Raw genomic sequence first — 8,230 nt, forward strand, 5'->3', positions numbered from 1 at the left:
GTGGTGGGTTTTTTTTTTCTTCCTTTGCACCTTGTTCTTGTTATGGAAGCCATATTGTCTGATATCAGTGAGAAGTTTTGTTTTCTCCTGTTTACTGGATGATAACGTTTCCTCTGGACCTTTTTTTTTTTTCCATTGTTTATCTGGACATTTTGTTGCATGTGCAGGCTGTCCTCAACCAGCTGGAGGTCTTTGTCACTTCATACGTAATATTTAAGGATGTAGCAGTAGCCAGGTGTGCTGTGGATACACGGGCAGCCTCCCAGCTTCAAGAGGGGGGCCGCCGTTACAGTGGGGGCCCTCAATGTCAGCATCTAACATGAGCATGTCAGTAGCAACCCTGATTCTCAAAACAAATGGTTTTTTAGGGAAGGACCCACTGGTGTCTTTTCCCCCAGAGTCAGCCTGGCTGTGGGCCAACCAGGGTTGTGCGTCTGTGTACTTGGGCGCTGGGGGTCAGCTGGTCCACGATCCAGCCGTCCACAAGCCCAATTTCAGCCGCGTCTCTCACTCCCACCCCCTCCCGTGACATCTGAACCGAGTTCCTCTCCGATTTCTGCTGGGTGGCTGCCCCCTGCCCCCCTGCTCCCCCCTCTGTACATGTTCCCGAAGGGGCCACCTCCGTCCAGCTTCTCATCCCCAGAGACAGGCTGAGCCTACCTGCGGAGGATCCTTCCTTTCTCTGACACGGCAGGTTCTGCTTGAGTCAAGTCCTCCCACCTTGACAGACATGGCGAGGAAATGTCCATCCCAGGCCGACCTTCTGACTTAGAGGATGCAGTGGGTGTCGCTACGGAGGATTCTCACAGGGTTTCTGCTTCTAATTCCTGTTTCTTCCTCTTGTGCTGGTAGCTGGCACCCAGGGACGTGAGCCTCAGGGACGGAGCCGCGGCCCGACGGCCTGGCCCAGGTCCTTTGATTTCAGAGACTGGCTCTCAGGAGGCATGAACAGGCCTTGTTAAGAGCACGAGCTTGGAAACCAGGCCACCCTGGGTTCAAACTCCCGCGTGGCCAACTGCGTTTTCCGGAGCCGGCAGCACCCGCGTCTCCATCCACACGCCCTCCTTATTGTCCGCCGAGAGGAGGGGCACCTGGCTTGACCCGCAGAGAGAAGGTGGCGGGCGTGACCTCCGTGCTGCCGCCTGGCTCCTGTGCCAGACACTCTGTCGGGAAGGCAGCCACCAGCCCAGCTGCCCGCCGGCTGGCTGACCGCCGGCCCCCCTGCCAGCTCCCGGCCAAGGCCGGACTCCGCGGGCCAGAGACCAGCTGGCCCCGCCGGGACTGGAAACGTGAGCGATGGGAGACCGTCGAGGACGTGTTGTGCGGTGGCAGGGAGCTGACCCGCTGGCCCTTCTCCCGCTGCCGGTGACCAGTGTCCTGGTATGTAAAATGGGGTGAGTAAGCCGAACCGCCTCGGCCTGCTGGAGGTGGCTGCACCCCACAGTCGCCTTAGTAACGAGAAGCCCCACATCAGTGGCGGCCGAGGACACGTGCTCTCCCCAGCGGGTCCCTGGGAGGACGCCCGAGACTTGTAGCCAGCTCAGCTCTCAGGAGAGCCGCTTAATAGTTTGCTTTAAAGCATTATCACTTTTTATTTAAATAAGGAGAATAATATTATTAACTGGAAACATCAACGTCGCTTGCCATAAACAGAAGGAACACAGTAAATAAACACACAAAAACTAAACAGTGCTGTTAAATTTCGGCCAGAGCCGCAGAGAGGCGGCCCATGAAGAGACAGCAGATCCCGCTTCCGGGGAGCAGTCAGGCCCCACTGGGTCCTCACACGCCCGAGGCCCCTGCACGGCAGGCCAGGCACTCACTCGAGGTCCCAGGACCGAGACCGGGTCCACCGAAACTGCCCCCACCCACGTGGGCCGGGCTGTCAACCAGCCAGGAGGGACCAGAGCCCAGGCCCCGACACAGCCCAGAGCAGCACAGAGGGCCTGAGTCCACAGCCCACATCCCTCAGGAATACACACGCTATGTGCGTGAGCAAACACAGAGACGTGCAAACACAGCCAACCACACACCCACCCAGGCTACAGAGCACACCCACATCCAATGCACAGTTACACAGGTGTACACGCACAACCACCTGCGTGCAGACGCCTGTGCCCCCAGAGACACCAACACAGAGAACGTGCAGACACACCTACCTGTGACCCCCATACCTGCACACGTACGCACCTGAACATCGCAGACGAGAATGCTCAGACACGTCCCATACCTGCGTGTGCAGACACAGCACATGCTCACAAGTACACACATGCAGACTTGTACACGTGATCAGCACATATGCAGAGATGCAGACGTGCACATACAGAGACACACATACTTAGCACGTAAATATAAGCAAACACACTCAGACGTAAGTACACACACTCACACACACACACACACTCAGACGTAAGTACACACTCACACACACTCACACACACTCAGACGTAAGTACACACTCACACACACTCACACACACTCAGACGTAAGTACAAAGAGGTGACACACACTCACACACACTCACACACACTCAGACGTAAGTACACAGAGGTGACACACACTCACACACACTCAGACGTAAGTACACAGAGGTGACACACACACACACTCAGACGTAAGTACACACTCACACACACTCACACACACTCAGACGTAAGTACACACTCACACACACTCACACACACTCAGACGTAAGTACAAAGAGGTGACACACACTCACACACACTCACACACACTCAGACGTAAGTACACAGAGGTGACACACACTCACACACACTCAGACGTAAGTACACACACTCACACACACTCACACACACTCAGACGTAAGTACACACACTCACACACACTCAGACGTAAGTACAAAGGGGTGACACACACTCACACACACTCAGACGTAAGTACACAGAGGTGACACACACTCACACACACTTAGACGTAAGTACACAGGGGTGACAAACACTCACACACACTCAGACGTAAGTACAAAGAGGTGACACACTCACACACACTCAGACATAAGTACAAAGATATGATCACACACTCACACACACACACACTCTTACCAGGCCTGTCCTGTCACATACGCAGCACACAACACACACATGCTTAGCCTTGCAGAGGCCCTTGTCTCTGTGTCATTGTGCCCACCCGGCCCCCATGCCCACCTCAGGGCTGGCAGCCATGCCCTCAGCCCATGACCACCCACAGAGCCTGGCACACGACCGCCCCTGGTGGGTTGTGGGGTGTGTCCTAGGAGGCCCTGGGGCACAGACAGCTTCAGACCCGGCTATGTCTGGGTTGGGCTGTCCTCAGGCCCCTCAACCATCCACGCCCAGCCATGAAGCCACCACCTGGACCTCTGCCCCCAGGTCCTCACTGCTCGATTTCCTCATGGACGACACCCCGTCGTGTCGTCCACCCAGCCCCCGGGAGTGGCCTTCAGGCTGGTGGCTTCTCCACCAGCTTCTCCACAGCTCCCTGACCCAGGCGGCCCACGGTGGCAGGAGGAGACGGCCGTCCTGCAGCCCAGACAGCACAGCGCCGGGCTCCCCGCGAGGCCTGGGGGTTTGTTTCTGTTTTTCTCAAGTTCCTTCTACCCCTGAGTTCCGCAGGCGGCCTCACCTCCCTCACACAGAACAGCAACTCCCCCGGGGGCTTTCTCGACACACCTCAGAGCGCGGGACACAGGGCTGAATGCCGCACACGTGTCAGCTGGTCCTCGGTTTCCGCAGACACGTGAGCCAGGCGTGCCCGGGCGGCCCACCGGGTCTCAGCGCCCTCTGACCCTCGGGCTGGGCCTCGGGCCTGGGCCGGGGCTGGGCTCCTGCGGTCGGGGGTGGGGGCCGCCTCGGGCAGGCTGCTGGCTTCGGTGGGAGGGCTGAGTTAGGAGCTGCTGGGAGGCGGCTCGCGGGGGACACCTGGGCCCGGGTCCCTCCCGCCTGGCGCACAGCATCACCAGGCAGCGAGCAGCCTGGCACCTGCGGGCCCGGGATTCCACCCCTGCGCACCACCCTCACTGCTGGGGTGGAACACTGCTGTGTCTCAGGGCTGCAAGTCATCCTCGGCTGCAGCCGGGCCCAGAGGCTGGGGGCCCTGGTTTCTATATATGTAACATTCCCAGCTACAGGAGGATCAAAAGCCGTCAGGGATCGGAATGTCCTCTGGCAGAGACACGGGACTTCCAAACCCAGGGGAAGGTCTGGGTGGTGACCCGGCCCGGCTGGGGGCTGGCTGCGCTAACTGGCTTCAGGGTTCTGAGGTTAGCGTGGGAGGTGGGGAGCAGCCCGGTGGGCTCCGGCGGGCACCTGGCAGTCCCATCACCATCCGGGGAGAGCACACACAGCTGGGCCCACGCTGGCTCCCCGAAGCCTGGGCGGGGGCACAGTGGGGCGTGCACAGCCGCACTCCCGCCTGCCCGCTGCCCTGGCCCCCTCCTGGGCCACAGACGCTGACTCTGAGTGGGGACAGCCCCCTAGTCGGAGCACTGCTGTGATAGAGCTCAGATACGAGAGCTGCGAGGAAGGGGACGTGGCCGTGGGGCCTGGTCGGGGGCTCGCCCCACCTCAGAGGTCAAGGGGATCCAGAGTGAGGAGGGGGTGGGGATCTAAGCAGAGGCTGCAGAGCTAGGAGGCGCCCTGCTGCGGCTCCGGAGGAAATCCCCTCCCTTGACCCTCCCCCGCCCAGGTGCACTGTGGACCAGGCGGGGGAGGCGGCCAGGTGCAGCCCCTCCCTGGAGGACGCCGCCCCAGTTCCACATGTGGGTAAGCGCTCTGGGGGGCACGAGGGCTGGAGAGCAGAACTTCCCACTGGGTGTGCCCGGGCCCTGGCATAGCCGGACGGCGGGGGGCAGAGGCACGGAGGACGGGTGTGGGAGGGAGTTTCTGCTTTTGATGTTGTTACGCTTTGTGCTGTTTGAAAATTTCAGCATGTGCGTTAACACGGAAAAGTCAAATTAATTAAACCAGAAAGAGAGGGTTCAAGCGGGCTCTGCACAGAGATGGGGGTCTGGGCACCTTAGGGCCCCGACCCAGCCCGGAGCCCTCCGTTCACGGGGGTGTCAGGTGAGACACTACATGCTGGCTCAGGCTCCCCTCTCCCTCCGCCGCCACCACCGTGCAGCTGACTGGTCAGGAGTCCCCAAGGGAGGAGGCTCAGGGATTGCCAGCAAGTGTGTGGACACGGGAACCGCATCTGCTACACTGCACCCTTCCTGCTTTCACACCTGTGACCCTGGGGGACACATCTGTCCTTCTGAAAGTCCCCAGAGAGAAACCACGCCTAGTCAGGCTGAGCCTAGGGAACGTTCAGATGGGTGAGTCAACAGTAATCTCCAGGGGATGCCCCTCGGAGAGGCTTCCTCAGGAGGCCTGGGGTCAAAGGGCGCACACCGCCTCGGCTGGCCGGCCTTCCTTCTGGGGTTGGGGTGCCCTGGGCCCCCAAACACTGGCCAGCATGGTCCAGCTCACAGAGCCAGCACCAGGGCCTGGCAGGGGGAGATCTCCATCTGTCCCAAGGTGGCTGCTGGGGCCTGGGAAGGGCTGCCAGGCTCCGACGGAGGCCGCGTGGCTCGCAGTCAGCACCAGGCAGTCAGCGCCGGGCGGTCAGCCCGGGCGGTCAGCGCCGGGCGGTCAGCACTGCACGGTCAGCACCAGGCACTCAGCACGGGGCAGTCAGCACCAGGCGGTAAGCACCGGGCTGTGTGACGTTCGCTGACAGTCTTAGTCTTGCCTTTGCCACGGTCTGGCAGGGTGTGTGACAGGCAGGGACTCCCCATTTGTTGCCCCTGAGCCCCCATCCTCACTGGGTTTGGTTTGTCTCACTCCCTGGTGTGTCCTTAGCTCCCAGGACAAGCCAGGACCACAGAGTGTACGGCAAAGCAAAGGCGGCACGGGGTGGGGGCAGCGTCCAGTGGGCTCCCTCCTCCAGGCTGGCCTCCGGGCTCCTCCCCTCCTGCGCCTGCGGCCAGTGGATGAGCTCCTGCGAGGGACACCGGGTCTCCTGTTGGTTGGTGGGCTTCTGTATTTGAGCGTGAGACATCCCAGGAACATTTAGACAGTGCCCGAGGGCCCTGCCCAGGGCTGCCAGGCCACCCTCCCTGTGGGCCTCGCAGGCAATCCCGAGACTGGGAGCGCCTCCCACAAGGGGGGTAGGTCTGGGGGCCCCGCCCGCTGTTCCTTCAACAGATCCCTGTCCCTGCAGAGGCCCCCGTCCTGGGGCGCCGCCCATTTACACCCCGTCCAGCATGGCAACAGGGAAGCCGTGGCCCGGCCGCCCCACCCCAGGGCAGGGTAGTCACTGGGCTGGACCAGGGGAGGGCAGGTGAGGGCCTCCCGCTGGGGCCTGCCTCCCCACCGAACTGTAAGATGGGGACAATGGTGCCCAGCACAGGGACCCTCTAGATTTGAAGGAGATGCTTGTGTGAAAATGCTCAGGGTCTCTTAAGCGCTGTGTGAGGGCCGCCCCGTCCTGTCTGTGAAACAGGCCTGGAGCCCCAAGCTCAGCCTGAGGCTGGTGGACACTCGGGGGTGAGGCCAGGGGCTCTGGTCCCCCTAGGGCCACCCGTGGTCCTCAGACCCACACCCCGCGACATGGGCCCCAGGTGGCCCTGGCAGCTCTCCCCACCCCTGCCCCTCCACTGCTACCCTCTGGTGGCCGGTCGGGCCACGCGGTGTTGCCTGGAGGTCATGCCTGTGGAGCAGCCCCCTGCATACTCTGAGGGTCCGGAGGGCAGCACAGGTGCGGCCCCCCTTTCCCAGCCCTGGAAACCGAGGCGCGGGCCACACTCACCCAGGCCACATGGCTCAGAGCTGCAGGTTCCTGGATGGCAGTGGGCAGGGCAGACAGCAGGGCAGCCAGGCAGAATTGCAGAACAGGAAGGCTTCCTGGAGGAGGAGACAAGCTAGCTGAATCTTGAAGGGCAGGTGGCCAGGGAGGAAGGTTCTAGGCAGAGGACAGCAGAGATGTGGGAGAGAGAAAGCTGCAGAGGCCGGCAGGGGCCTCACCGGCCTCAGCGGGTCTGGACCGAACCGTAAGGACAGCAGAGGGGCTACTGACTCAAGCCCGGTTTGTCAGGGGTAGGGGGGATGTGCACAAACATTCAGTGCATAGCAGACAGCATGCAAGCTGTATCTCAACAAGGCGGTCACAACCGTAGCACAGGGGGCAGCCGAGACCTCCACCCCTAGGCGAACGGACCCACAGATTACAGCGCGTCCACACGTGGAGCGTGACACAGAATGAACGGGGACTGTGGGCACACAACAACATGGCTGAATGCCGTGAAGGACAGACGGACACTCAGCCTTAGTCCCTGGGTGCAGGGTCCTGGGATGGGTAACCCGGGCGGTGGGATGGTCGGGAGGGGCTGTGGGTTGGTGAGGGCGCAAGGGAAGTTTCTGGGGGAGACGTGTCATGTCTCATCTACGTAATGGTCGTGTCACGTGTGAACAAGTGAAAACTCAGAGAACTGGACTTCTGTCCCTGGAGGTTTGAGGGTCACGGGCTGATTTTCTCCAGGAAAATCTGAAGGACCGGGCTCAGAAGGCAGTAGCCAGGTCAGGGTGCGCTTTGCAGTCTGGTGGACGAGGAAGACAAAGCCTAGAGGCCTGCGCCTGCCCGGGGCCCCGGGAGGCCGAGGGGCCCGCTGCGGGCCACGCCAGCCAGGGGGAAAAAGGGCCCACACGAGGCAGAGTGGCTCTGGACTTGGGCCCCGCCCCAGGGCTGCTTGCAGGTCCAGTCAGAGCCCAAGTCCTCCCCCGCCCCCCGCCCCCCGCAGCCCCTCGCAAGGCTGGCCTCCCCCCACCCCACAAACCCAGTCACCCACTCCCTCCGTCCCCACCAGCCAGGCCCCCAGGGATGCCCACGCCGGCCTGATTACACCTGCATTTTCCCAAACACAGTCACATTCACAGACCTGGAGGTCACACCTCTGGAGGCCACCATCCCACCCACTGCAGGTGGGTCTAATTAGTGCCCCATTTCACAGATGGGCTCATGGGTGCCAAATGGCCTGCAGAGGCCACCCAGCTGGCAGGTGAGCTTCAGACCAGGGGGTGCAGAGAACAGTGCAGGGACCCCCCTCGCAGGGACGTGTGCCTCATCCAGGTGGGGCACGAGGGGGCTGTGTGCCCTGAGGTCACTCTGGGACACTGCCCTGCCCTCCACGCAGGAGGGTGTCACACCGGCCCTGAAATGCCAGGCCCAGGAGACCCCTAACACGTCCTTCTCATGG

The sequence above is a fragment of the Mesoplodon mirus genome (genome assembly GCF_964341445.2).
Source record: "Mesoplodon mirus genome assembly, chromosome: 19".
Lineage (NCBI taxonomy): Eukaryota > Metazoa > Chordata > Mammalia > Artiodactyla > Ziphiidae > Mesoplodon > Mesoplodon mirus.